The following is a 6,780-nucleotide window of genomic DNA, read 5'->3' as shown; positions in this document are numbered from 1 at the left end:
TCTTGTGAAGAGCGATGTTGAAGACTCTGTAGGTGTGCGAGTCCTTTCCGTAACCAAGCATAAAACCTTCATGTGCTTTCGGTGCAAATTTAGAATTGTGGTGAGGATCTCTAATCCAACATTTAGCACCGAAGACTTTGAAATAACTCACATTGGGTTTCTTGTTAGTGAGGAGTTCACAGGCCGTCTTCTTGAAGAATTTGTGAAGATATACTCTGTTGATGATGTGGCACGCAGTATCAATTGCATCAATCCAAAAACGATGAGGCGTTTTGTATTCATCAAGCATAGTGCGAGCCATCTAAACAAGAGTTCTATTCTTGCGCTCCACGACGCCATTTTGCTGAGGAGTATAAGGAGCAGATAACTCATGAGTAGTACCAAGTTCATCAAGATAGTCATCAAGACCGGAATCTTGAACTCAGTTCCATTGTCACTTCTGATGTGCTTGATCTTCACACCAAAGTTGGTTGAAGCCCTCGAGGAAAATCGTTTGAAGACTTCCTGCATTTCATGTTTGTAAGTAACAATGTGTACCCATGTATATCGAGAGTAATCATCAACAATGACAAAACCATATAGAGATGCAGTATTAGAGAATGTTGAGTAATGATTTGGTTCGAAGAGGTCCATGTGAAGCAATTCGAACGGACGAGTAGTGGTCATGATAGTCTTCGCTGGATGCTTGGCCTTGGTCATTTTTCCAGCTTCACAGGCTCTGCATAAGTGATCCTTTAGGAATTTGACATTCTCAATGCCAATGACATGCTTCTTCTTCGCAAGCGTGTGCAAATTCCTCATGCCTGCGTGACCAAGTCGTCGATGCCATAGCCAGCCTTCTGAAGCTTTTGCAAGTAAGCACCCGGCTGGTTGTGGTCCTGTAGAGAAATCAACAATATACAAATCTCCTCTCCTAAAGTCTTCGAAGACTTTGGAATTGTCAGATTCCATAATCACAACACAGCGATACTTGCCAAAGACAACAACCATATCAAGATCACAAAGCATTGAGACTGACATGAGGTTGTATCCTAAGGACTCAACAAGCATGACTTTGTCCATGTGTTTATCCTTAGAGATCGCAACCTTACCAAGACCCAATACCTGACTTTTGCCTTTGTCAGCAAAGATGATATGCTTCAGATGTGACGGTGATGAGGGAGCATCCATCAAAAGATTCTTATCACCAGTCATGTGATTTGTACATCCACTATCGAGGACCCATTCAGTGGTTTTGGTTTGATCATCCTGCAGATGAATTAGTGTAACTTACAATCTCATATGCTTCATCAGTGAAGAATATGATATCAAGTTCATCAGATGAATTTCATCAAGCGGTAAACAGATATAGCAGTAGGAGGACGTGTGAAATGAAAATTCATTTCATCATGGTTAGCCTGCGTCCTTTCAGGCAATTTTGTCAGGTCCCCAGCAAATTCTTCGTACGTTAAGGCACGTCTGGAGACCTGACCCTGCAGAAGAGATTAGTTCTTTTTCTTCACCACCCACATCTGAAGGGGTGGCAAAGATTCATCACTCTGCGAGCACCATATGAGAATGGTGGCATAGAAGCCAAACCATTTCGTTTCACATAAGAGGGGTTAGGGTAAGCATATGAATAAGCAGAGAAATTCTTCGAGGACTTATGAACATAATGATTTGAAGAATAATGTGCATATTCGTAGCCCTTAGCTCTACCCTGCGAAACAGAGTCGTTAGCACGATGATAATCATGTGAGGACTTTGATCCATTTGAGGAATTTGATCCATATGAGGAATTTGGTCCGTATGAGGATTTGGATCCACATGAAGAATTTGGTCCATATGAAGAGTTTGATCTGGGGTTCCTATTCTTCACAGGTGGTGTCATGAGGACATTCACCTGAAGACTTTCAACATAACTTTTGGGAACCCAGATTTTCTTCATAGGGGAACCGTTGCTGCAGTTAGTCCCAACATATCTAGCAAATACTTCACCATTCTGATTTTTGAACAGTTTATAGTTGGAGTCAAATGACTCATCAGAAGAATGAGGAGATTCACATGTAAAGCCAGATAAGTTGGATGGATCAACTGGAGGTCCCTTTGCAGCAACCCATGAGGTTTTGGGGTACTGCTCAGGTTTCCAATATGTTCCATCAGCATTAAGTTTCCTCTCAAAGGCAATACCCTCTTTCCTAGGGTTTTTGTTGAGGATCTGCTTTTTGAGCACATCACAACGAATCTGATGCCCTTTGAGGCTTTTGTACATGCCTGTTGTAACATCCCAAAATTCTAAATTTTGGAATGTTATATTAAATATATAGTTTTGATTGATTGTTTGATTGATTGACTGAAAGTGAGTGAATTCGAATCTTTTTGAAAGTTAAATGAGAGGGAATAAAAGGACTTTCCCAAACTTTCATTTTTTTTTGCTTTTATGATCTTCGGGAATTCAAATTCTTTTCATCACAAAACCCTGGAGAGAAGATGGCATGACTTCTTCCATTTATTTAAATGACAAGGGGTTGAAAATATTTGAATTTCATTTGGAAAATATTTCCAATTCTGAAACTTTATGCAACTCAATGATTTTCACGAGCGAAGATAAAATGACTTCTTCAAAACATATGAAATATGAGTTGGGAGTTTCAAAGAATTAAATTCAAAGTTCTTTTGAATTTAATTTTTAATTTGGAGTTATTTGAGTTTTATTCAAAGTATTTTTCTCCAAAAATAACATATATGGAAAATAGGGTAACATGATTCCCTACAATAGAAAATTGGTGAGAAATAAATTTGAAACCATTTTGGTTTTTTTTAAATGATTTTTTGGGTTTTAAATAAGTCAGTAGCACTGTTTGAATTATTAGAATTATTGTGAATTTTATTTGAAGCTAGAATAATGTTCAGATTGTAGAAAATCTTTTTCTGGAAATTTTGATATATTATATGCCTATATTATATTTTAATTATTTTGGTTTTATTTTATTTTATGAAAAACTGTGTTTTTTTTTAAAAAAACTTCTGGACCGACCGGACCGGGCCGGCCCAGCCAGCCCACGCCACTCGTCCCAGAGCTCGGGACGAAGTCCCGAGCCAGCACGCCAGCGCCGCCGCCGTGCTCCGCCCGGCCTCTCCCCGCCGCCTCTCCATGCCCCCTCCCGCACGCCTTGCGCCTCCCCTCCCCTCCTTAAATAGCGGCCCCGGGCCCCACCTCTCTCTCTGCCGCGCCGCTCGCTCCTCCCGCATCTCGTCGGAGCCCGCAGCCGCCGCCGCCGTTGTCAACCGCCGCCGCCACCGCTGCTCTGCACCACCGCCATCGCCGCACTCCGCCCGCGCCACCTCGCCGCCCTCGCCCCTCGTCGCGAAGCCGCGCCACGCCGGAGCCCGCCGTCGCCACTGCCCCGCCTCGCCGGAGAAAGCCGCCGTCACCGCCGGTTCATCTCAACCGACCCGGTATAAACCGAGAAAACCCGCCGGTTTTTATTTTAGTTCGGTTTTCTGAAAACCCTAGATTTGTTTTTTTGGTTTAATATTTAACGAACGTTTTCTGTTTAGTTAGTTTTAGTGAACGTTTTCGTTCTGTAAATCTGTGTAACGAACGTTCGTTATTTAGACTTTTTCTTTTTCTGTTATTTTCTGTCTAGGGACCTATTAGTAGAATTTCTTTTACAGATTAGTCCCTGTCTTTCAAACGACCACTACTTTTTACTCGTTAGTCCACATCCAACGAAACCAACGCCCACTTCTTCGTTATGATCCCCTCTATCCAGTAAAACAACTCAAACATGTTTTTGAAAGTTTAAAATTTGAATTAGATCAGATTTGTATTTGAACTTCGTTTGATCGTAACTTGAGTTTTACAACTCCGATTTGAGTGATTCTTTTTGCATTTCGAAGCTCTTGACCTAAGCTTTCTGATAAGACCAAATTCACACAATTTTGGTACTGATAGAAATTGTTTTATGCTGAAAGAGTCATTTTCTTGGTTTTGATGCTTTCCGAGTTGTTCTCTTCGTTCTTTCCGATCTTTTGAGTGATTGCTTATGTGTGGTTACAATTGCTTGCTTACGATAGATTGACCGGATTGTGATGAGTAGAACTATCAAGAGTTTTGAGTGCGAATCACCTTCATCAACATTGCAGGCAAGTAACACTTGATCATACCTTTTCTACTACCCAGTTTTTATGCATTAGATCAATCCTCAAACATTGCATGATTAGGATCTAATTAAATTGTGGGATGGGATGTAGATGAGGTAGTACCTATTACCTGTGTTACTTATGAAACCTTTGGGAGTTACTTCTGCGTTTGCTTATTATGCCATGCTATGCTAGTAGACGTGGATTGGGTGAGTGAATATCCATGACAGATGTGAGATTGTTAATTAATGGTTTATCTAAGGTGGCAACTTAAATACACATCTGGGTGGATTGAGGCACCTGGGGTATCCAGTGATTGCCTGTTTTTTTGGAAATCCCAGGGTTACCGTGTGATTTTCCTATGGACCGCCACCCAGGCTCAAAGGGGATCATAAGATAATTCATGCTAGTAACTTTCGTGTGCAGCCACAAGCCATTATGGACTCTGGCATAGTTGACTAAGTCGTGCGAACTCTTATAGTGGTGGACTAGCAGATGTAGGGGATGTAGGTGTACCGGTCTACCCATCGTAAGGTGCTAGCGCTTCTGAAAGACTATGTCTCGGTCATCCGTTTCTCAAACACCCTGTAGTGCGAGAAACCAAACGGAGGCGATTGAGTCTTGTGGGGAAAAGTGCGCAAACCTCTGCAGAGTGTACAAACTAATCATGATTAGCCGTGTCCCCGGTTATGGACATCTTGAGTATCTAGTTCTTGGATTATCCTGTTGATCTCATCACGTTACTTAATATAATTTGTTTGGGTTTAAAGAGTACTTTTAATTGGGATTGAGGATGCTGCCAACCATTCTCAATGTTCAACAACCACCATGATAGTCAAATAAATTTATTCCTTTGCAGTAGGGAAAAATTGGCTTTTCGCAAAACCTTATAACCATAGAGCTTTTCCACCAGCCATATATGCATGTAGTATAGGCTTATTCATTCCATTATTCTCTATGTGTTACATTGCCAGCATATTCCATGTGCTCACCCATTTTCGGGCTGCAACTTTTCATGTTGCAGACTTTTCAGACGACGAGTAAGTGATACGTTAGGGTTACGATTTCCTATACTCAACTTCGCCGTTGGTGTTGATGGGAATCCAGAACCTTGTTGCTTCCGCTATTTTGGATTGAGGTAATAGTTTTTACGTTATTTTATACATGTGATTTACCTCTGTTATAAATCCTCGAGTACTGTGTGTGTCAGCATACCGATCCAGGGATGACACGTAAGCACAGAGACTTGACCCATTCGGGTCAGGTCGCTACAAGATGGTATCAGAGCACATGTTGACTGTAGGACGTGACCCTAGAAACTGGTAAGCCCATAGGAAAGATTTTTCTCTACAACTTTCTTTTCAAAAGAATCTTTTACCTCTCTTCTCTTCTGAGCTTATTCAAATATCCCCTTTAGTAAGACTATACCCCTTTTCCCCTTTTGACCACATGAAGACTCGACTGATGAGACCACTCCAAGAAGTACAAGATATCGGACAACTAAGACCACTTCGGAATGAAAAGGATTTTACCGTGCATTATGATAAAGGAAACTACAACGGATAAGACTCCGAAGACTAGGAGATTTTGAAGGCTCTGAAGAATTCCCAGACTTGTATGACCGAGGAAGGCTACCCTTATGGAACTTGGCAGACTATGGAAGTTATCAATACCCGAGATCAAGGTGTATCGGAGAAAGACTGGAGCATGAAGCATTAGAAACCAAAGTTTTGTCAAGAAAACCCTAAAACAGGAGATATCAATTATGGAATGATAGCTCATGGCAGAGACATAGTCATAAACATGGATTTCCATGCTATCGCTCGCCCATGTTATTGTCACCATGAGGTGTTAAGCATGCATCTTTCGGAAGAATTGGTTGACAAAAGGGCTAATGAAGCACCTACCAGCAAGAGATCAAGTTTTAACCTTAGCTGGTGTATCACTAGGGTCTGGAGTATTACATCAAGAAGTTTAGGGTGGATCTGCAGGAATGCCGTATTTGACAAGGAAGTAGTTCGTGAAGAACTCAGGAACCAGAAGCTGAAGTAGCCAAACTGGAGGAACGAAACCTCGAGATACCGGAGATCCGTCAGGAACTGAAGGACAGTAAGGCATGGTTCATGCCAAGGATGTTGAAACCCAGAAGTTTGGAATGCAACCCCGAAAATATTAAAGGATGTCATGAGAGACTTTGCATCAACCGAGATGATTTGGCAAAAGAACTTGAGAAGGACAAGCATGATCAGAAGGAGCCATCGGAGACATGACCAAGACTTGAAGAGTTTGATGATGTTGAGATCTATAGACCATTAGAAGACCCAACCCCGTTATATACCTTCCTTAGATGCGACGATTGTGAGATGTCATTTGTTTGATGTTTTTCCGACAACCACAATAAAATATGTCTTTTCAAAACTTTTGTTTGCACTGTGTGCATCCCTCTCGACCTCTCCTATCCCACCCCAAACCCATGGACCCAATAGAAGATGAATGGAGATGAGCTTATATTTTCTGGATCGATGAGTGAATTGGAGACAGACCGATGGATTCAGAACATGGAGGATCGCATGGAGAATAACACTATAGTCGGAAAGGATATGACCCAGCATGCTCTTCAGTGCTTTGAAAGAGGTGCTGCTACTTGGTGGAGGA

Source organism: Triticum dicoccoides, chromosome 5B (assembly GCF_002162155.2).
Source record: "Triticum dicoccoides isolate Atlit2015 ecotype Zavitan chromosome 5B, WEW_v2.0, whole genome shotgun sequence".
Lineage (NCBI taxonomy): Eukaryota > Viridiplantae > Streptophyta > Magnoliopsida > Poales > Poaceae > Triticum > Triticum dicoccoides.
Note: the sequence above shows the minus strand (reverse complement) of the source record.